The sequence below is a fragment of the Ovis canadensis genome, chromosome 2 (assembly GCF_042477335.2).
Source record: "Ovis canadensis isolate MfBH-ARS-UI-01 breed Bighorn chromosome 2, ARS-UI_OviCan_v2, whole genome shotgun sequence".
Taxonomy (NCBI): domain Eukaryota; kingdom Metazoa; phylum Chordata; class Mammalia; order Artiodactyla; family Bovidae; genus Ovis; species Ovis canadensis.
In genome coordinates this window covers 173,595,420-173,620,319 of record NC_091246.1, presented here as the reverse complement: position 1 = coordinate 173,620,319, position 24,900 = coordinate 173,595,420, and positions in this window count along the sequence as shown.

Below are 24,900 nucleotides of genomic sequence, written 5' to 3'. Positions count from 1 at the left end.
ATTTCTTTGGAAGGAATGATGCTAAAGCTGAATGAAGCTCCAGTACTTTGGCCACCTCATGGGAAGAGCTGACTCATTGGAAAAGACTCTGATGCTGGGAGGGATTGGGGGCAGGAGGAGAAGGGGACGACAGAGGATGAGATGGCTGGATGGCATCATGGACTCGATGGACGTGAATCTAAGTGAACTCCGGGAGATGGTGATGGACAGGGAGGCCTGGCATGCTGCGATTCATGGGGTCGCAAAGAGTCAGACACGACTGAGCGACTGAACTGAACTGAACTGAAGCATGTACATAACTTCTATTACAATTTTAAGAATATCATATTGTCCTTTACAAAACTGTGTTTGTTCAGTTGGCCAAAGGTTTGTTTCTAGTTTTCCCATAACATCCTATGGAAAAGCCTGAAAAAATGTTTTGGCCAACCTAATATATGTCAGTCAAAACTTCTTACCTTGTCATTTAAGTCTCTCAGAAATGTGATCTAATTTGCATTTCCACTCTTTCTTTGTGCTGTGTTAAGTTGCTTTAGTCATTTCCAACTGTTTGTGACCCTATGGATTATAGCCTGCCAGCCTCCTCTGTCCCTGGGATTCTGCAGTCAAGAAGACTCGAGTGGGTTGCAGTGCCTTCCTCTAGGGGATCCTCCTGACCCAGGGATCGAACCCACGTCTCCTACATCTACATTGGCAGGCATGTTCTTTACCACTAGCGCCACCTGGGAAACCCCCATCCTTTCTCTAAAATGTACCAAATGCCTTGATAGATAATTTTCATTGAGAGACATGGATTGATTATACCCAAATGACTACTTATAAGCGGCTGCCCAGTAAACACTCAACACATATCACTGAACAAAATCTCTGGAAGAAGCTACTCTACCCTTTATATTAAAGAACTTTCTTTTGAATTTTGAAAGAGCTGATTGACCACCTCTACAGCCAGAACAAGTTTAAGCGCTATGCTCCTTTCTTAACTTGCACTTTGTAGTTCTGAGACCCTCCACTAGCTGACACCCAAAATTCTATGTCAGACTGAAGGGACATGACAAGGAGAGAGAGAATACTAACAGGTTAATTCCTCTCTCTGGGCCCAGTATTATTTTCAACTAGAGTTGGAGACCAAAGAACAGTCTAAGAATTTGATTCATGAGGATTTAGTATTTCTAATGAATAATTTCAAAGACAGTAATGCATAATAAGCCTCTAACCTTTTGAGTTTTCAGAGAGCCCATCATAAATTAAACGTTACAGCTTTTAATTGCTAAGAACACGTGTATTGTAGTAAGAAGGAGAAAGTAGGCTGAGGTCAAAGAACGAATGTCAACACATTAAGATAATATATTTAAATATAAACATGTATTATGTGGAAAAATACAGGAAGAATATAATTTTAAAATATTCTACTTCAAAAACTAGCCTCCTGCATTATTTGATGGTTCTGTGAATAAATAAATCTGAACCAATATCAATCATTTTAAAAGGAGAAAGAATGACATCTAGCCTGACAACTAGTGCTCCAATTTTACAACCGATGCAATTTGAAATGGCAGCAATATTAAGCCCTGACTATTAATGATGGCAGCTCTGCTGAGTGTTACTAGAGTGGAGATTTGCTCTGTAAAGAAATTCAAATTACTTGCTTTCACAGTTTTTCTAGACTTCCCATAATTTGTTTCTCCCCCTGTATGCACGCTTAGTATCAAAAGTTAACTTGCATATCCACTTTTTCATTTTATTTTGATATTATGTACCATGTTTCATCACATCTCATTACAGTGTGATTCAAGCTAACGCTTTATGATACTGTATCATGTGCTCTGCAGCTTCTCCACTTATCAGAATTATATTAGAGAAGTTTGACATATCATCTAGTCATATTTTTAATTACTAATTGAATTTAACTATTATAACTGCTTTATCTGATATTGGTCACTTGATGTGAAATTTTTGACCAAAATGATATTTTATCCTCATAAAATTTAATTTTCTTTCTAAAGGAAACAGTTTTAAGTGTATGTCCTTTCATATTTTTGTTTGCTTATATGGATTTAGTTGAATGTTCTAAAGGTTCCCTGTCTGCTTGTTGGTAATGTAACCCTTACCTTCTTCTCCATGGAAAGAGGACAAGCATTATCTTTTAGAACTGCACAGCTGGTCTCAATTTTCAGCAGGTCCCAACTCAGGCAAAACAACAGAACAGGCCATAGAAATGTATTAAAGGAAGAGAACCATAGGGTAGCATGCTCTAATTCTTTTTATTCTTTTCTTTCCTTTAAGTGTCTTAGGGACACTGCAGCTGTAATGCACTAACACAGGTCGTTGACCCATTTTTGAAGCTTTGGAGTAGGTGGCTATTGTCTTTTTCTCTGCATGTACATCAGTTGTGCTTGATTCCTGAGGAACCAGGCTTTAAACTATGGTGAGTCAGGATTATCCCAAGAATCTTCAGCAATGAAGCCATATCTGTTCAGCCTCCTAAAGGCATTAGACAATCCCTGAAGAATTCAACTGTCAAGATGTTAGTTCAAGAAAGCTGTAAAGTTTCTGTAGGTCAATGTTTTTAAAGGATATTTATTTTCTTTTCATTGAGTCAGGATAAAATGCAGTCAATGCTGCTGCTGCTGCTAAGTCGCTTCAGTCGTGTTCGACTCTCTGCGACCCCATAAGACGGCAACCCACCAGGCTTTCCTGTCCCTGGGATTCTCCAGGCAAGAATACTGGAGTGGGTTGCCATTTCCTTCTCCAATGCATGAAAGTGAAAAGTGAAAGTGAAGTCACTCAGTCGTGTCTGACTCTTCGCGACCCCATGAACTATAGCCTGCCAGTCTCCTCCGTCCATGGGATTTTCCAGGCAAGAGTACTGCAGTGGGGTACCATTGCCTTCTCCAAAATGCAGTCAATATTCCATGTAAAATCCACTCGTCATTCTGTGGGATATTTATGCAGTGCTTTTAAATGCTGAAATATTTACTATACTAATTTTCGAGAAATGCTAAAAATTAAAATAGCGGCCTAAAATGTTAAAAGATGTTTTATAAGTTTTAATTTACTTTTATTTTTAGGCACTAGAATGTCTCATTTATTACATTAGAAATAAAGTATTACTTATTTTACTTTTGCTCAATAATTTTTATTTCTCCTGTATCTGCTTTGGTTCAGATAAAAGAAAAATACTGAAATATATATATAGATTTTTTTTTACTGTCAACTTTATCACTTAAGGCAACTCTAACAAAACTTTGTAAACATTTTTGTATAGAAATATAAAACCATATATAAATTTTTGTAAGATGTTACAAGGTATCAGAAAAAAAGTTAAATGTTTGGTTGAGAGGTTTGAAAGTAAAGTTGCTCAGTCTTGTCTGACTCTTTGCAACTCCATGGACTGTAGCCCACCAGGCTTCTCTGTCCATGGGATTTTCCAGACAGGAATACTGGAGTGGGTTGCCATTTCCTTCTCCAAGTTAAAAGGTTTAGAAGATGCTAAATTAAATAAATTTCTTTATTGAAAAGTTTTGTTTTCTGTTTTATAGTAAAGTTTTTTGTTTCCTGTTTTATAGGGAGTGTAGGTTAATTTTATCAATACCCTTTCATTCATTTACTCAGTCTTCAAATCCCACACTTCTGCAAATCCAAGGAATCTGGTAGGCCAAATGAGAAGTCATCTGCAAGGAGCTTTCTGTTCTAGTGGGACTCATACCCTATGAATCTGGACAGAACAATGAAGTTAACCTCAGCAGAATCAACAATTCCCTTCAACACACAGAGTATATATATTGTACATGTATTGTAAGTAAAAGAATGATTTGTATATTTTCACCATTAACTTTTGTGCTCCCACTAGATCATATAAAGATCAAATAGTCTGTATTCAGTCCATTTTACAGATCCTAGGAATGAGTAGAAGAATTGAAAGCCATCAAGATGGGTTGGATTAATCTGTATTGAGAAGGGGAAATGGTTGATGATGGGAAGAATGTGTGTGTGAAAAAAAAAAACAGGAGGTGAAATTCAAGGACCTTCGGGGACTAGATTAGTGGAAAAGTTTTAAATCAGAAGATAAAGATATTGTGATGATAGTTATGTTTTTAAAATACAGAATAGGACTAACATGAGTCTAGACACTTTAAAGACAGCAAACTATGCATTGCAAATGAAATCCCCTAAGACAACATTACTTTTCAAAACAGTTTTAAATGTTGGAATATTTTGAATTAAAGTTACTGTTTTATTATTACCTTAATACAACTAATTTAATATATTCAGAAATAAATTAACTTTAAGAATTAATTTTTAATCTCTGAGAATAATTAACTATAATTGAATATATTTAAAATCACATTTCTATCATAACAAAATTATTCAATAAGCTGTGATGTTTATGTCTCTCAAACTCTATAATTGGTACTGCTACACCATTATATTGAAATTAAAAGTGGCTCCTACATATTATATATTAGGTTTCAAAATTATTTCTATTGTATATATCTTCTGATACTGTGTTGTTGACTGTTCTGGATGTTGGTTAAACAATCAGTATCAAATATTATTTTGCATTTAATACCCAAAGGACAGGGGAGACTTGTGTACTGCAGTCCATGGGATCACAAAGTGTCTGACATGACTTAGCAAGTGAACAACAGGTTTCAAAAAATAACTTTAACTGTACAAGAACACGGAAGAACAAAATGCCATCAGATCACAGAATCTTTTATAATTTGAATGCAAAATGGTCCTTTTTCAATCTTAGTGTCATACCAGGATGCAGTGTTTCTTTTGTCTGTGGTTCCTACAGGCTAACTTAAGGTATTCATTATTCCAAATATTTTTATTGCAACATCAATTATAAACTATTTTATGTACAAAATTACATATGTACTATGCATTTCCATACTGTAATATTTATAAAATTGCAATGTATATTTTTATATGAAAAACATCGTTGAATATCTTTAATACAAAATAACATTTTAAAATGAGTATCGGTATATCATTATGCTATTTGACTTAATTCTCACCTCAGCTGAATTTTTTCAGTAATAATAAGAGAAAGTTTTACAATTATAATATGGATAGTGATTAAATGAACTTATCTCCTTATCTCTTTCCTAAAATTACATTTTTGAAAAACACAACTTCTGTGTTTAATTGGGTCATCAGGGACTGTTGCCAATTACTAAAAAAATCCAGTGTGATTTTGTTCATCAATTTTGAGCAAATTATTTTGGAATGCACACGGAAAACCAAGTAATTTGTAAATTTCATTTGCATTAAAATAGCATTTGGGGGCATTTTCTGGACATAATTCTTGGGAAATTCACATTTTTCTCAAAGTCTCAAATATGGAAATATGGAAAAGATAAGTAATTTGAACAGTTTAACAATGTGTCTAAAAATGAACTTACATTTCATCAAATTTTATCAAATTAAAAGGAGATTAAACTGGGAGGCATTCACTTTATAGATAATTTTAAAATCTTATTGTCTTCTAATATGCTTTTAAAAGCAAAATTTTATCCAAAGTATGAAAACACATGACAGGTTAATCATAGAGTTCATAGATGCCTGCAGAGCCATTGATAAAGGCAACCAATATAACTTACATCTCAAAATCCAATGAGATGAAACTGCGTGGAGTATAGAAATATATAATGATTGTAAAATTTGTGTTTTGAGTCTGATAAAGGCTCATCACTGTTTTTCATCAATGCTAGCTTGTTTGCTTCAGAATTATGCATTGGATTATGTTATTGTTGCTTTAGATTTGTACTTTTGAGTATGTGGTGTGAGAGTGAGGGATACACTCTTCACACATGTGATTTTGTGTGTTTATATTTCTTCTGACATTAGAGGAAACTGGGAAAATTAAAAAGGAGTTATTTTTCATAAAAGGCAAATTTTCTAAATTGAAAGATGATTAAAGCAAGAGGAAACAGTCAAACCGATGGACTACACATTTTGATTCATCAAAAAGATGGAGAAAGGTCTAAGGGAGTTACATAAAGTTACATAAAGTTTTTATACAGTTCAGTTCAGTTCAGCCGCTCAGTCATGTCTGACTCTTTGTGACCCCATGAATCGCAGCACACCAGGCCTCCCTGTCCATCACTATCTCCCAGAGTTCACTCAGACTCACGTCTATCAAGTCCGTGATGCCATTCAGCCATATCATCCTGGGTTGTCCCCTTCTTCTCCTGCCCCCAACCCCCCCAGCATCAGAGTCTTTTCCAATGAGTCAACTCTTCGCATGAGGTGGCCAAAGTACTGGAGCTTCAGCTTTAGCATCAATCCTCCCAAAGAAATCCCAGGGTTGATCTCCTTCAGAATGGACTGGTTGGATCTCCTTGCAGTCCAAGGGACTCTCAAGAGTCTTCTCCAACCCCACAGTTCAAAAGCATCAATTCTTCGGCACTCAGCCTTCTTCACTACAGTCCAACTCTCACATCCATACATGACCACAGAAAAAACCATAGCCTTGATGAGACGGACCTTAGTCGGCAAAGTAATGTCTCTGCTTTTGAATATACTATCTAGGTTGGTCATAACTTTTCTTCCAAGGAGTAATCGTCTTTTAATTTCATGGCTGCAGTCACTATCTGCAGTGATTTTGGAGCCCAAAAAAATAAAGTCTGACACTGTTTCTACTGTTTCTCCATCTATTTCCCATGAAGTGATGGGACCAGATGCCATGATCTTCATTTTCTGAATGTTGAGCTTTAAGCCAACTTTTTCACTCTCCTCTTTCACTTTCATCAAGAGGCTTTTTAGCTCCTCTTCACTTTCTGCCATAAGGGTGGTGTCATCTGCATATCTGAGGTGATTGATATTTCTCCCAGCAATCTTGATTCCAGCTTGTGTTTCTTCCAGCCCAGCATTTCTCATGATATACTCTGCATAGAAGTTAAATAAGCAGGGTGACAATATATATATAGCCTTGACGTACTCCTTTTCCTATTTGGAACCAGTCTGTTGTTCCATGTCCAGTTCTAACTGTTGTTTCCTGACCTGCATACAGATTTCTCAAGAGGCAGGTTAGGTGGTCTGGTATTCCCATCTCTTTCAGAATTTTCCACAGTTTATTGTGATCCACACAGTCAAAGGCTTTGGCATAGTCAATAAAGCAGAAACAGATGTTTTTTCTGGAACTCTTTTGCTTTTTCCATGATCCAGCGGATGTTGGCAATTTGATCTCTGGTTCCTCTTCCTTTTCTAGAACCAGCTTGAACATCAGGGATTTCACGGTTCACGTATTGCTGAAGTCTGGCTTGGAGAATTTTGAGCATTACTTACTAGCATGTGAGATGAGTGTAATTGTGTGGTAGTTTGAGCATTCTTTGGCATTGCCTTTCTTTGGGATTGGAATGAAAACTGACCTTTTCCAGTCCTGTCTGCTTATAACAGTAAGGATAGATTATACTTCAATGGATAAAATTAAATATTAGTAATCAATTCTACCAGGCTATTTATATATCTTTTAGTTGTGCCCCAAATTGTCCATTGGCTCAAAATTTTTGATTAATCATAGTATCTTTCAGTTAGAAGAAAACCTAGACTTAGAAATTTGTAAGAAAAAAATAATCAGACAAGAAATGAATACATTAAAATTTTCTAATTGGTGGAATTCAATCTATGCTTAAACAAAAACAGAGTTAAAAAAATGTTTATTAGAAAGATGGTACTACTAAGTATTTCACACTTACATTAATGTAATCTAGCCATCCATTTGTAACATTTTAGATGTTTGAAATGAGAAAGATAGAAAAATCACATTTTCTTGACAGACTCACAAACATGTGAAAAATAATTATTTTCCTTCTTAGATTTCTCTTATCTAGAATAAGCACTCTTGTTTTCTTTTAACTGTCTTCATATTTAACCTCCTTATCAATTTTCACTATTTTCGGTATTTCATGTTTGATTAGTCAATGTTCCCCTTTAACTACATATTGAGAAAAAATTTTCATTGGTATTTAAGTGACAAAGCAGATGATTCCATAACAATCATCTGACTTCCTTGGGCAAAGTCTAGCTATTCAGCTAACAATGCTACTGTACAAAAACTGCTTCAGTTTTGGCTTTACCAAATCCCCCCAGAGAATGGATACATGTATATGTATGCCTGAGTCTCTTTGCTGTTCACCTGAAACTACCACATTAATTGGCTATACTTCAATGTAAAATAAAAGTTTAAAGTCTGAAAAAAAAAAGTTTTACCAAATTCAATCAGAAAAAAATGCATCTGAAGTGCAAATCATGACTACCTAAACTTAGAAAATTACATGCCCATTATCAGAATAATACTAATTTTGACATGATTTTCCAGTTCTTGTAATTGGGTTCTATTCTGTCATCTATGTTTTTTCTTTTGACCTCATTAATATATTTTTCAAAACAAGAATAAGAAACAGAACCTCCTTATATCTGAGGTCATCTTGCAATACTGAAACAGTAGTCTAAATCACTGAATATCTGAAAATATTCCTTCTTTAGTATAAATGAGACAAATGAGAGTATCATCATTTAGAGAGCTTGAGACAGAGGCGGGGTTGCTTATTCTTGAATAATAAGCAAGTGTCTGTAAGAGGTCAGAAATAATACTTATATCCTTGCAAACAGGTTATAACCTGGCATCCAGCACCTAGAATAAAGGTAAAAAGGGAAGAGCATGGAGAATCATATTTCATAGTGGGTAAGCTTATTATGCAATTCCTCAATGTCACAAAACGTCCTGGGAATTTTTGCACAATCATGAGTTTAAAGTTCTTACAGTTCTATTTTTGTAAAACAGTGAGAAAATCACCAATTGTAATAAAAATAGAAAATAAAAAGGAATTATGAGCACCATCTTTCATAGAGATTCACAGTGAACTGCAATTATGCCCCTCCCTGCCTCACCTCAGCTGCTTTGTTGAAAGCCTGTCTTTGACATTCAGAACAGAAAATGGAGCAATTATTCCAAGAATAACTTATTAGGAAGAAAAAAAGAATTATGGGATCCCAAACCAAAAAAAACAAATCTGATGAGAGCATAAGAAAGACAAGTTTATAGACCAACACTATCAGCTGGAACTTTCTGGAAATTCAAATATTCTGAGAATCAAATATGGTAGCCATTCAACACGTGTAGTTGTAGAGAACCAAGATTTCTCTAGTATGACTGAGGAATCAATTGTTTTCAACATAAATTTAAATGCCCTCATATCTCATATAGCTAGAGACTACTATACTCAACACGTATCTATAAACTATGTTCATTTTTACATTTCACTTGTCTGGGATATGGTATTTATTTAAAAGTTACATATTACTTATTATTTGCTAACAAATAGTAGGTTTTCTTCTCTCTGAAAAAGAAATACCAATTCATTCAAACACATATAAGGTGATCATTAAATCTTACATTCTCCAGTGCATTTTCTAAAATAAATGTTGAGGATGTCTAGTGGCTTCTGGGTCTCAGCTTTGCCATTGACAGCTAAATGAGTGTACGGAAGTCAGTACTGGATCTGAGTCATACTTTCCTCATTATCAAATGAGAAGTAACAACAGACCATTCTAGCTTATAAAATATGTTTGTTATGAAATGCCATGTACCATAGGACGGACAGGTGTTAGAAGAGCATAATGCAAGGTCACAGTACAGAGCAACGGGTTGTGAGGCTGCTTCTTTAGCTCAGGTGGTCAGGACGGATCTCTCTGAGGATAGCACATTAGATCTGCAACCTGAATGAGAAGTCTTACGTGCAGAAATCTGAAGGATGAACAGTCGAGACAGAAGTTATAGTAAACACATACATTTTGAGATGAGCATAGGTCACAAAGAAGTTAAATGTAGCTAAAATATATGGAACAAGGAAGAAAAACAGGCAGGATAGCAGAGTAAGATAGTTAAATAGGGCCAAGTAATCACTCCCTGATAGTTTTGGTAAGAGTTTGTACTTTCACATTCAAAGAGACCAGCAAAGATTGCAAGCAAAGAATTTACATAAACTGAGTTGCATTTTCCAAGTAACACTTTAGTTGCTATGTGGTGAATGGACAGTAGGAAGTACAGGTATGAAAGCCTGGAGATCTTATAAGAAAGCTATTGCAACATTTAATAATGTCTGCCTATATTACCTAGATGGGAAACTAGTATTGGCAGTATATTATTATTTTTTGTCAAAGGGACTGCATAGATTTATTCAATGGGCTTCCTTTGTGGCTCAGCAGGTAAAGAATCCACCTGCAATGCAGGAGACCTGGGTTTGATCCCTGGGTTGGGAAGATTCTCTAGAGAAGGGAAAGACTACCCACTAAGGTATTCTGGCCTGGAGAATTCCACGGACTGTATAGTCCCATGGGGTCACAAAAAGTTGGGCACGACTGAGTGACTTTCACTTTCATTCAGATAAGGGACTATGACAAAAATGGTTAAAGATTTGTACTCTTCTTTCAGGGTAAGAATTATAGTTGGAAAGTGGTTGCTCAGCCAAAGACTGTACTTTCAAGTTTCCTTGGTATCTAAGTATTGCCATACGAGTAGTTTTCATGAAGAAAATACAAACATAAGTGATGCCTGGCTCTTCAGGATCAAGGTGATTAAGAACCAGGTGTGCCTTTACCCTCTTTCAGCCTGTTTTCTGACTGTTTGCTAGATGTCTCCTCTTCCTCAAGGAAGATTCTAGAAACCATACCCATTTTCCTGGGTTCCTGATTGACTACATGGAGCAGAGCCCTCTCACAACTCCAACAACTCATGTCTGATTATTACCAGGACAAGTAAATTTGTTTCATATTACACCCGTCAAATATTGCCTTTTTTAAAGTAGGAGCTAACTTATCTTAATTAATAATAATTTTAAAAAAATCCATAGCATTGCCTGTATCATATGTTATATATTTTTTCAGTCAGTATAATTCTCCATATGTGTGCAAATGGAGCTGAATCTTTAAGGTCATACCTGGATAATGGCTGACTGAAATATAAAGCTATGATTCAAATCCTTAAGGAATCTAGTTTAGAGGAAGACACTAAAGGAGATCACCTTTTTAGTTGTCAAAAAACAGAATTTGAAATACTTATCATATAGATTGGAGCCACAAAAACACATAATACAGGGCTTATCTACATTATGATAAAACCAAAGTGCTAGAAACAAAATGTCCGTTTGTTTTAGTTTCCTTTGAGGAGAATGTCTTTATGCAATACTTAGGTAACTCCAGACAACATGAATGAACTCTGTAAGTGCAAATAGCACTGGCCATTTGGAATATTTACATCCTTAATTATATTTGAAGACTAAAATCATAGCTAATTTTTCTTTTTGACCTTTGAAAACAACTCTTTTTATAATTTCAAAGAAAGTATGTAGTAGGAAGTATCCAAGTATTATATATTTTTAATACAAGGGAACAAGTACTAGCACTTTAATCCCAAATTTGCATTAAATTGTTTGAACAATCATCAGAACTTGCACTCTCTCTTACTCTCTTCCCCTGGTTGTTCATATAACAGAATCCATTTGCCTGAAAGTAAAGTCAGTTCTATGGGTAAGACAGCATTAATTTTAAAACTTAGTTGGGGAAGATTTATGAACAACAAGGTTTATATTTAGAACAATACTTTATTTGAAAAGGAGCACGCATTTTCTATTATGCTAAACAAGCTGCACATTTTATTTGTATCTCTGCCACATTTCAGCAAGATTCTATGTTCAGAGAGCCCATGTTATGACTAATTTCATTCACATATAAGAATAAATGTAGCTGGTTTGAGAGGGAAAAAAAATGAAAACACTATGTGGTTTTCTAGAATGGGGAATGAAAAAGACAATGACATTATACAGCAGTCTAAAATAGAAAATTTTGTAAATCAGAGAACTATGGGAGACATTCTGGTTGAGACAGTTGAGGCATAGTGCAGCCCAAGTAAGAGGCAGAGGTTGAAAGAAATATAACCCCAAGTAAAAGTACCAAAATTTAGATTTCTTGTAGGTATAACTTTGCTATTTCCCTTTCACTTTCTCTGTTACACACACACACACACACACACACACACGTACCCTTCATGTTATTTTTTGGTTGCCCAGAGTCTTCTACTGAATTTTACTTTCTTCCTCTCCAGTTTTCAGTTTCCCTGATATTTACATCATTCTCCCATTTCACTACTCATTTTTATTGCCAATACACAGTATAATCTGATTATCCCATTAGAGCAGGTAACCATGCCTACCCTCCTCTCTTCTATTTTAATGGCAGATGTCATGATTGATGACAATACTCTTGTTAAGCCCCAGGCACACTCCATCTATCATTACACCATACTCTAGGTGGCATTACCTATTGTGTGAATTAGTATGAACACCTGAGTGTCCTATAACAGTAAAAGGTTACCACAAAGAATGAATTAATGATATAAATAATCCTCTAGAGGGACTTTTAAAAAATAGTTTATTTAAACAAGCGAAAACTATAAAGTGTAAAACATGCTTGTTAGCATTTACTGCCAGATCTGGAAGGAGCAAGTAGTGGGGACAACAACCACTAAGTATATATATTGTGACATGACAATAAATAGATTCATGTACCCATTCTGCTCAGTCTGATTGACTGATGTTTTAGAGGTGGACAAAGAAAGGCTTTCAGACAGAGTACTATCTGAAAATGAGTTTTGAACTTTTACGCAGAGTTATCCAGACCAACAGTGACATAGAAAAAAAGCTTGGAGAAGGAGGAAAAAAAAGTATATTTTGAGAGTACCAGGAACATGGTAAAGGGTAAGCCTTGAGAGTTTTGCAGGAGTAAGATGTTTTGAAAGTACCAACTCAAGAAAGAAAGGTTAATTATACTATGTTGGCAAATAAGCATTGTAGTGCTGGTTCAAAATAAATATGTGAAAATAATATATTCAAGAAAGAAAACCTTAACAACCACCACCACAGAAAAATGGCCTTTTAATCCTATTTCTCCTGAGCCCCTGTGTCACTGTTAGGTCTTTAAAAGGCTGAATGCCCATTCGTGTTATGCCTATTTGAGCAATTTTGCTATGGTGATATTTTACCTCAGTGCTTTTACCTAGGTTTTGTTATTGATAAAAACACATGTCTTAGCTCAATAGAATGTACCGTTTCAAGCATCTCCGCATTTATCTGAAGTGGAGGCCTAAAATCACTGACTTTTATTACAGATGGTACAAAAACTTCCTAAAATCATTAGTTGTTCTTAGATATGTATTGATGCTTTACTGAGGATGAGTGCCAGATTCTCTTTGGGAAAATACTTGAAAAATAGGATTTGTACGAATTATCACTTTAAAGGTGAATGAATATTTTAGTTTTGGCTCATACATTAGTAAAGAATCAGAACAAATATAAACCTACTCTGAGGGCCTAGAATATGATTCAAACCTCAGAAAATGGAATTGGCAATGTCTGGTAGGAAATTGAGAGCCATAATGGAGGAATAAAATGTTTTTGATTTAGTTAAAAATACCAAGACAGCATATGGCTGAATGACTTTGAAATAGCTTTTCAGATTTAGACAGGTAGCAAATTAGGTTAATGATTTGAATTTTGACAATATGAATATTGGCAAATAACCCCATTTCACTCCAAAGATGCAGAGAAGATTAAAACTTTGCAATTTTATATCGGACATAAAATATCAAAAATATCACAATTTTATATTCTAGTTAACAACAGTAATGTGATTTTAACACTTTTGCCTTCAAAATACTTTATAAAGAACAATTACAAGAAACTCTAATGAAAATGTCAAATTCTTCTCAAAGGTGGAAGGTGACAGAGAATTTACATTTTCTTTTTTTGTTGGTATAACATTTTTTAAAATATTCAAGTCAGTCAGTGATGTTAGGCATGAGAGAAATGAAATAAAAAGGAAATTTTTTCCATTAGTAGTATTCTGTAAACTTATTTTCTTTAGGATGAGTTAGCTCAAACGGGAAAAATTTCAATTTACGTAAGAATTTCAGGTTGTTATATATTGACATATTTACCTATATAGCATGTTATCATTATCATTAAATTCATTAAATACTGCCAATATGTTTTAGTTGTTCAAGTTTTTACTTGAACTACAGCAAATAGTTTGGGATTGTCTAAAATACAGAATATATGTTTTAAAAATCATAGTATTTTAAGTAGCTTTCTTCTGTATTATGACTATAGTGAAAATGATAATTTCCTATATACAGAAAGTGTTTCATCTCAATGAATCCACCACATGACTTGCAGTTCTAACAAATTAAAATTGCTTCTTCTGAATAAATATGAATATAGCTTTGATATGAAGTTCCTGGAGCATTTCGCAATTATGAAAATAGAAAAAAAAAAAACCTCTCTAAATAGATACTTCACTTTTTGTTTGTGAAGGAGGAATGACTGCATAGTAGGTAAAACAGAGGAAACAATGGAGATTATGTAGACATAAGTAAGTCAGATTTCTTCTTCCTTGAGGAAATGAAAATAAATGCCTATATCTAAAATTTAAGGTAACCGCCCAAGGCCTTAAATTCTTAGGACATTCTTGCATCTTTGAAAGAAATTTTTTTTTAATTTTAATTTTTACTTTATTTTACTTTACAATACTGTATTGGTTTTGCCATACATTGACGTGAATCAGCCACGAGTGTACATGAGTTCCCAATCCTGAACCCCCCTCCCACCTCTCACCCCATATCATCTCTCTGTATCATCCCCATGCACCAGCCCCAAGCATCCTATATCCTGTATCAAACATAGACTGGCGATTCGTTTCCTACATGATAGTATACATGTTTCAGTGCCATTCTCCCAAACCATCCCACCCTCCCCTCTCCCTCAGAGTCCAAAAGTCCGTTCTATACATCTGTGTCTCTTTTGCTGTCTCGCATACAGGGTTATCATTACTATCTTTCTAAATTCCATATATATGTGTTAGTATACTGTATCGGTGTTTTTCTTTCTGGCTTACTTCACTCTGTATAATAGGCTCCAGTTTCATCCACGGAAAGAAAATGTTGATGGACAATATCTGAAGATGGATAGAGATAACAGTTGCACAACATGGATACACTCAATACCACTGAATAGTCACTTAAAAACAGTTTAAATAGTAAATTTTGTTATGGATTTTTATCACAATAATTGTTAAAGTAGATGTTGGCTCCCTTACACTTATCCTCACATGTAAATAAGAAATATCTAATCATACAGGAAGGAGCACTGCAAATAGGGTCACCTATTATTAATATTTTCTGATTCTTTTCTAGAGAATTATTTCAAGAGTCAACACCTACAGAGGTAAGAATAGATAACAGTATGGTCAAATGGATGATTTGTTCTTTAGGTTTTCCTCATTTTCCTAAAGTTTATAAATATCCTTATTAAATATTTCTCAGCAATTTAGTATATTAATGCTAAGTTACTTCAGTCGTGTTCAATTCTGTGTGACCCTAAAGGACTACAGTCTGCCAGGTTAGGCTGTCCTTGGTATTCTCCAAGCAAGAATACTGGAGTGGGTTGCCATTTCCTTCTCTAGGGAGTATATTAATAAATCTGCTTATTTTTAACATATATTCCAGTCCTTGGAGTTCAACTATAAATGGAGACAGAAAAACTGAGTTGTTTGCTTTTCCTTGTAATGGTTATGGGCATTTATATATAGGAATGTATACCAGTCCTTTTTAAAGCATCATAATTTTTAAATTACAAATATGCATATAAGGGTGGATTGGAAAAGTGAGCTCCTTTCGGATCTACTTCTCAAAAACTGTGCTGATCACTTTGGCCAAACCTGAAAACTAGCAACAGTTCTTCAATTATAGCTAATCTTCCTGAAAACACAAGTCATTTCTTTCAAAATCTGTTTTTGAGATGCATGAAAGAAAGTTGCTGTGACAGCATGGTATAATAGTTCAAAGCTCTAGTCTACCACTTATTACTTGTGACCCTGGGTAATTATTTAACCCCTCTTTTTCTATTTTTTCGCTTGTAAAATCAGGATAATAGTCTTAATTAGTTCATTAGTTTTGGAGGAGATTAATTGAGTTGCAGCTCCCTTAGAACAATGTCAGACTCATCATTAGCTATTATAAATGTTATTTTTCACTATTAGTCTTAGCTCCAGTGTGAGAAATTCTATTAGAGATGAATGATATTGCATCTACTTTATGACTGTATTTATTAGGCTCAAAATGAATTCAGATGACTGAATTAAAGAATTTGACTGTTAAACTGATCAAATAAACAGAAGACTGGCCAAGTTTTCACTTGGCTACTTGATATGTATATAATTACTGAAGAGTTAAAAAAATACAAAAATATATATACACAAATATGAAAAAAATGCATCTTGCTTCTCCTAAAATTATGTTACCTTTTTGTATCCTCAGTACAGTGAGGTAGAGAGTAATTTCTGAAAGTTCAATTTTAAAAACACTTCTCTTTTCTCCTGTTCCTCCCTACTACATAATCTCTGACAAACCTTCTGTCTCTGACTGCAGCATGTTGCAATTAGCAACAATTAATTAACCTTACCAAAAACCAGTATGAAGCTGATTTAAGCTCCTTTTTTTCTCCTTTCCCCTTTTTGTTCTTTGGGTCTGTAATGCTTATGGTTTAAGAAGTTCAGGCAACAGGGATTTCTTTTTCTTTAACTATGCCTACCATAAATACAATGGATGTTTGACGTGAGATTATTTTTCCCTATAATTACATAAAGCTTTGGAAAAAATAAGAACCATTTCTCTGTTTTCTGAATTGCATGACTTATTTATATATTATATGACTATTATTTAACTATTAGTGTGTGATTAGCACTGCCATTATTTTCAGACAAAATAAATATAATACCTTTCTTTTAGAAAATGTATCATTCTTCTAATCTTAATAAACAGAAAAATATGACTTGCATGTAAACCCATTATTTCATTGTTAATAAAATATGTATGTTATATAACTGCTCTATGCATAAGAATTACTATTAATTTCCATTCCTCAACTTTTTTATTGCTTTGCTGATCATCTGCCTCAGAGAAATCATTTAAATATCACTGATCAATTATTCTGATATCTAAAACAAGCTTAAGGGAATAAAATCAATATCCCATTCTGGAAATCAAGTTATGCTGCACCTGAAATTTAACTATACAAAATAAAGACCTAATAGAAAATATTTGTTCTTCCAAATTCTAGTTTTATAAAGGAAGATAGATATTCAAATGTAACAAGAATTAATAAAAATAAAAACACACTAGACTATTTTTAACTAAGATGTGTAGCTCTGCTTGTTAATGCATTACGGTTCCTCGTGTGCCTCACTTATCCTCTTTATTAAACCACTGAGGACCCTGGTTGCAGAATAGATTAAAGCAGTAATTGACAACTTATATTTAGCAGAGAAGTCTGGTTATAAAATGTCAAAATCTCTACATTATTAAAAATGAATTCTATTTAGTTTATGAGTCGTATTTATTAAACATCCTTAACTGCATTATCCTGTGGTGATACTCGAGTTTGTCAAAATGGCCAAAGTAGTTCTTTAAATGTATGTAACTGACTTTTGGTTAGTGTTCCCATCTTCCCACAGATTTCTTATGTGCCCTGAAAAATCACTTTATCTCTTGGCATAAGAGTTCCTTTACTTCAGAACTGCCATCACTTATCTCCCAGGGAGACTCTGCTAATCTTATGTAGACTGTTTGAGAGTGCCTGCAATGGACTTTGCTGTTCCTCAACTGGTGTTCACTGGTTACAGCTCCCACTGTCCCTTGACAATGAAATCACATATAATTACACCCAGCTATATAAAGAGATATATCTTCTTAAAATCATGCAATCATCAAAAGGCTCTCTTAAATATTGAGACTCTTCTCATTTCCCTCTAGTTTGTTTTTCTACTTTGGGGCATTGTCTCATATCATTATTCATATAACAGGTTTATAATTATCCAGAATTAATAACTGCATACTGTATGAATATTTCTGTTAAAATTCTTACAGGGATATGTATAAAATCAATGCGATAAGAATTTTACCCATCAGCAGTCATTATGTTTTGATACCAATGTTAACTAATTTTCTTCAAAATGATATTTTCATAATGATTTACAAAACTTGTCTCTCTGCTGCATTATATCTAAGCATCTGTAACATCTCCCTTCTTTCTAAACATCCTTCTGAACATTTTCTACATTAGTTTAAAAAATTACCTAGCTCTTTCATTTTATATCCGTTTTGTTCCCATCAGCTATGTAACAACTAATTTACAAATGGTAGTGATTTGCATCATATGTATTAGTTTAATACCTTTTTTATTATAAAGGCAATACCTTTACTAATATTCTTACTTTAACGAGCTCCATGTTTTTTCCCCTTTGATGACTTCAAAAGTTGGAGTCATGAAATAGTTCAGTATTCAAAAAGAAGGAAGTCAAGAGTCACCACTCACGATAAAACAAAACAAGATCAAACACTGAAATCACTAAAGTATTGACTTCTGAGTAAAATGTGTTTGATATATAGAAATATCGGCCAGTTTCTATATTTCACATTCTTTTAAGTTATTTGATCTTCATCCAGTAATTATATTACTTTTAACAGATACAGCGCAGTAATAATCAATTTACAGATCAGAAAGCATTTTATCTTTTTAGATTTATGAATGGAATTAAATCTATTGATTAGATGCTTACAATTTCCCTTATACACTGAAATTCTATCATTCTCGGAAAACTGTGACTATTCCATTTCTCCAACCACCAAAGATTTCAATTTCAACATATTTTTAATTTTTATCCTAAATAAAGATGTCAAACATTCTTTTATCCATTGAAGTGAAGCAAATTTACCCAACTACATTTCAGCAATAAAAAAGATGCATAAACTTTGTAATCATGTAAATTAAATACATAATCTACTTACAAAGAAGTAATTTAAGACAATAAACTGACCAGAAATTAAAGTACTATGAAAATAGTGTATATTTTATAGAAACTAAGTAATACCTAAGACTTTAATATATAAAACTATCAATCATACATGGGCTGTATACAGTCATACAATTACACATATTTCTATGCACTGAAGTTAATTCAGTTCCTTATGATTTTAAAATGTTTAAACCAAAGCAGTCAACTTCTTTCAAATTGAACATTAAATTTCACTTGCCAGATTCCTACTTACAACGATCCTCATTTTTGACACATAGAAATTGACCAGTCTTCTTTTATCAGGAAAACAGCTATTTTAGAGTTTAAACCCACTAAGCTGAACTTGACTTAGGGGCTATTATACTTTCACACATCCTAAGCTAAAATAGCCCAAACAATGTACAAAGGATTACATGTTTATGGTTAAGACCAACCTATTAGGCCAACAAATTAAAAACCAACACCTCTTAAAATGCATACATTTCAAAAATGAAGTGTGATGTATATGTGATGTACACATATTTTAATATTTTTAAGTAGTTTCCTGGCAATTGTACTAAATTGGCTATCATTCTGTTATATTCATATAATACTTTACTTTAAAAAAATCCATTTAATAGCAGCACGTTAAAGAGCAAGATAGGCAGTGAAATCTATAATAGTTATAACTATTCTTAAATCTGAGTCAGTCAATATGATCTTTCAATGCCCCTTCTAATGACACTTGCAGATGCAGTGGTCCTTTGGCTGTTTGTCACATCAGTCCCTACTTATTGGGCTTCCCACGTGGTGGATGCAGGAGACGTAAACGATGTGGGTTTGATCCCTGGATCTTATCCTTCATTTTGGCATTTTAGTTCTCAGGATGAAGGTTCTGTTTCATGACATCATTATGAAGTCTACAGATTATTTGTTCATTTGTGTTTGATTACTCTAGGGGAGTTAACTTTATATTCTATTTAACACTCAAGTTATATATGTAATCTTTTATATTGTGTTTAGAACTTCTGCTGATTTTCTGTAATACAACATTTTTCTCTAACCTTTCCCACAATTTAGAAAACCCCAAATTTGCCAGGTGTTTTAATGAAAACTCTCTAAGATCTTTTAAAATCGAGTTTGCCACTCACACTTATGGCCAGAATATAGTCATCATCAATGCCACAGAAAAAGTAATGTCCAGTTAGTATCAATAACTGGCAAAAATCTTATTCCCTAGGCCAATCCTTTTTTAAGAGATTACAATTTCCTTAATGGAGGAAGGTATATATTCTCGAAGTTCAAAAAAAGTTCAGTGTAAGCAAGTTCAAATATTTCAACCTAATACACATACATGCATACACATGCATTTAGATATATATGCACACACATATTATGCAACTATTATATTTAAAATAAATAATCACCCTGTTTATTGAGGTAGAGATAAATGCTTAGCAGTCTGTATATGTCAGCTTTAATTGTTTATAGAAATAAATATTCTGCTTCCCTTTAAGAGCTGAGGAAACAGACCTAGAATGTAAGCATTACTCAGGTAGGAAGATTCAAATTCAGACAGAGTGCAAAGCCTCTAGCCTTCAAATTCCCCATGCTTCTCTGTACCTACAAATCACTCAACAACTTCTGTCTGTTATTTGATTTTTCATACTGCTCACCCCAAACTTTAGGGATCATTTCTAGGGAAACTAAGAAAAACTCTATTGCACATGCAATGGAAGAGTAACAATGTATATTTTTGCCATTATTTTAATAAGCTATACTGTGATCTGACACTTTAGTTTGTTAAAGAGAAAAATATAAAAAATAAACAAACAATATGATTGCTAAATGTCTGAGAAGCTCCACAGTTGCATTTATAGCATTATGGTCTGGATCTTGTTCATTGAAAAGTGCCTGATGTGGGGAATTAATGTTGTCTGTGGAATGTTGACTTAATTGGGTTGAAGCTATTAATCTACTCTGTCACCTGCTAATGGTGCCAGAGGATTCTGGCATGATGCTTTACCTATGTCTACTTTTTCCTCCAGGCCATATTATGAAATGATTAAAGTCCATGCTCAGGGCGCTATAGTTCTCAGAAAACTATCAAAGTAGTTTCAATTGCTCAGGAGAGTTTTGCTGACGAGTTCCTAAACCATTCTTTAAATTTCAGCAAATACTAATGCTGAGATTGAGTTTTACTTGGCTAGCATTGCTAGATGGCCAAATTTTCCAGATGCATTAAATATTTTTAATACTAATTTAATTTATATGTTAATCATATTTTATTTTAATAAATTCATATATATATATGAGTTGGTGAGGGAGATGGTGAAGGATAAGGAAGGCTGGCGTGCTGCATGCATTTCATGAGGTTGAAAACAGTCAGACATGACTGAGTGAACAGCAATATATATATATATACACACAGTTGTCCTCTCAGAAAAACACAACTGAATAGAAATTTAAGCAGAAAGAATTTTCCTAAGGATTTGGTTATAAACATGTTCAAAAGGCTTAAACAGTATAGAGACAAGTTGGAGGGGGATCAGGGTGGCAACAGTAAGACAAGGATTGGTTACTTAAAGACTAGGAATCTGCTTCTGCTCTGAGCCAATATTTGCTGTATTGCTAGAGTTATAGGAACTCCACTGCCTTGTAGCAACAAGGAATGCATGGTATTCTCTGGATAGGAATCCAGAAGCCCACATTTCCTCCAAGTGTGCACAAACCACCTTGAAACTCCTTAAGGCCTACAACCACCTCCCAAGGCTCTTTATTGTCTGCTGCTGCAGGAGGCTCCACCAGAAATAAGAAAACATTTTTTTTTTTCTTCTCCCTTCCCTTTTCCAATCTCTCAGCAATGGCTCTAACTGGCAGTGCCCTTTGGGAATCCAGGAAAAGTAGCCTGGAGGATGTAGAAGTTGCCAGCTTCTAAGAGAAACATGGAGCTGAGAGGGAAAAGAATGGACTCAGCACGATTTATTTTATTTTGTCTTATAATTCTATTTTATCCTTACCATTGATTCATTGAGATGATATCGTTAAAGTGCCTTTGGCAGTGTTTTGTCCATTACATAGACACACAAGAAATGTCAGTACCACAGGTGAAAGTCTTTTCTAAATCAATTTAAACCTCTTGCCTTCTGGAACAAAGGAGACAGAATATAATTTAACTTTTTCTTGGTGGCTCAAGGTTAACTTTGGAATACCAAGGTTTACCCTGGGACCATTGCCTTCAATGACTTTTGAGATGCAAAGCAATGCTTCTTCCAATACTGATGACTCCATACTGCTATAATTTTAAAGTCTATTTTCTGTTTTTCTTTTTCTTGCTTATAAGCAAACAATAATTTCATGCAGTTGTTAGTGTAGACCCATTTAGTAATATCCTTACTGCTCCTAATTTTTTATAATGATTTGTTGTAGGTCAGAAAACAAGATAACAGACATTTTCTAAAATCTGGTTTTACAAAGAGCAAATCTAAATGAAACTTTGAGTGGCTGCCTGTAAGGGTTTTTCTCATGAGCAAAGTGTATGAGCACATCTGCTCAGCAGACCGTTTTTGTCTACTTTATATTTTCCTCTATTTTCCAGAGTTGTGATTATTTGCTAAGTACCCTCCAGGTAGCTGAGATGCTAATGTAATATTGGCCAGCTAGCAAAAAACAGGCTAATTTTGTGAATGGCCTGAGATGTATTCTGGATGATTCATCTCATAATAAAAATTATTGCATAATTGAGGTAAATAAATCCTTTCTCTTTATGATCAAAATCATGGCCTCCTTTGCAAATTTGCAAAAGTTTATTGTGTTTTGTGGATCATAAAAACAGCTTATAGAATCAGGGAACTATACAAATACCATTATGCCTTATGTCTAGATCCTAAATAAAATATATCTGTATATGTATAAATGTACATGCATGTATGTATACATGTTTAAAAGGAACATATAGACATGTATGTATATGTATCATACGTTTTGTGTGTTGGAAGAATAGGGAGCATAAGACACTAAGCAAAGAAACAGTTGGAAGAAAATACTTTAATGGCCATAAATCTAATGATATCATCAAGAAAACCTTGACATGTCCCACTATTGCCCTGTAGTAGGACATTATGACCTAGTAAATTTAATTATCCACAGATAAAAGTAACATATCATTTTTATCTCTTGCTTCTATAATTCTTTCAAATTTACGTTTTGGATCTACTTACATTTATTCTCTTATTCTAATACTTAAAATAATTAGCCCCATACATAATGACTGAGATTAAGATGACATCCCAAAGTTGCTTTTATCATGCTCTTACCTCTGAGTGGTATGGAGCTGAAGGGCATTATTGTACACAGACAGCAATGAGGCAGTCATGTGGGCTGGAATAACATAGCTAATTAGTGGCAGACTTGGGACAAAACCCGAGTTTCTAGGAAACTATATGTTTGACAGTCCTTGGATTTTATAACTGGGAGAAGCATGCATGCTTGGTAAGTCACATCAGTCATGTTCAACTCTTTGTTACCCTGTGGATTGTAGCCTGCCAGGCCCCGCTGTCCATGGGATTCTTAGTGTCAAAAGGGAGGGCCTATATGTATACTTATAGCTGATTCATGTTGAGCTTTGATAGCAAACAGCAAAATTCTGTAAAGAAATAGAAAATAAAAAAGAACACTGGATGGGTTGCCATGCCCTCCTCCATGGGATCTTCCTAACCCAGGGATCCAACTCTCATCTCTTACATCTCCTGCACTGGTAGGCAGGTTCTTTACCACTAGCTCTATCTGGGAAACCCAGGAGAAGCATAGGAGATAGTTATATAATAATTATAGTTAATTAGATTTCTATTGCTGCTGTAAAAAATTGCCATGAACATAGAGGCTTGAAACAACACAAATATTTTCCCTTTTAGTTCCAAGAGCCAGAAGTCTCATTTGGCCAAAATCAAGGTGCCTGCAAGGGTAGTTGCCCTGGAGGGCTTAGGGGAAAATCCACTTCCTTGCCTTTTTCAACTTGTACAGGCTGCCCACTTGTTCTCTCCTGACCACCATCTTCCATCTTTAAAGCCATGATGAGCTAGTTGAGTCCCCACTTAATATCACTCTGACCTCATTAAATAGTCTCATCTCCCCTGACTTTGACTTTCCTGTCTTTATTCTATTTTAGGGAATGATTACTTTGGGCCCACTTGGAAAATCTAGGGTAATCTCCCACTTGTATGTAAAGTTAGCTGATTGGCAAACTGAATTCCATCTGCAATCTTAATGTCCCTTTATCTTTTAATTGATGTATTCACAGGCTTTGGGGATTAGAACACAGATGTTTTGGGGGAGGTTATTATTCTACCTGCCATAGTCAGAGAAAATAATAAACATATAAATTCTCCCTTAACTCTGTTTTCTTGTCATAAAATTCCTATCTGGAAGGAAGTATTAGCTTTATTTTTGTAGGAGAGGAAATCGTATCCTATGGGCTCTGAGCTTTTACTGAAGGAAATTTTCAGAATTTATAAATATAGAGCCTTGAAATGTTTGAAGTTCTTATTCTGTAGAAAATAATTGAAATTGAAAAGAAACTACTATTTTATTTGGGGATCCATAAAAAGTGCTTAAAGCATGGGTTTTTAAATAGGTTCAGTTTTCTGGAAAAGAGGAAAGAAAAAGTATACTAATGGTTTCAGATCCATTAAGAAGTTACAAATGAAACAGCTTTACTTCCTATCTCTAAAATCTAAATGTAGATACATGATATAGTCATGAATCTATGAGTCAACACTGGCACTTGTTTGTGGTCAGTTTATGTAGTAATTTCATACATAAACTGTCTTTCTAGGCATCCCCTAATATCACTTAACCTCTCCAAATCTATTTTCACATCAGTAAAATAAGTTAATATTGTTTACCAATATCATAAAGCTAATATATGGGAAAACATAATTAAAATAGAATCTGTATCTCAAAACATCTCTGTGGCTCATTATGTTTACCTGTCACCAGGAAGTTTCAACT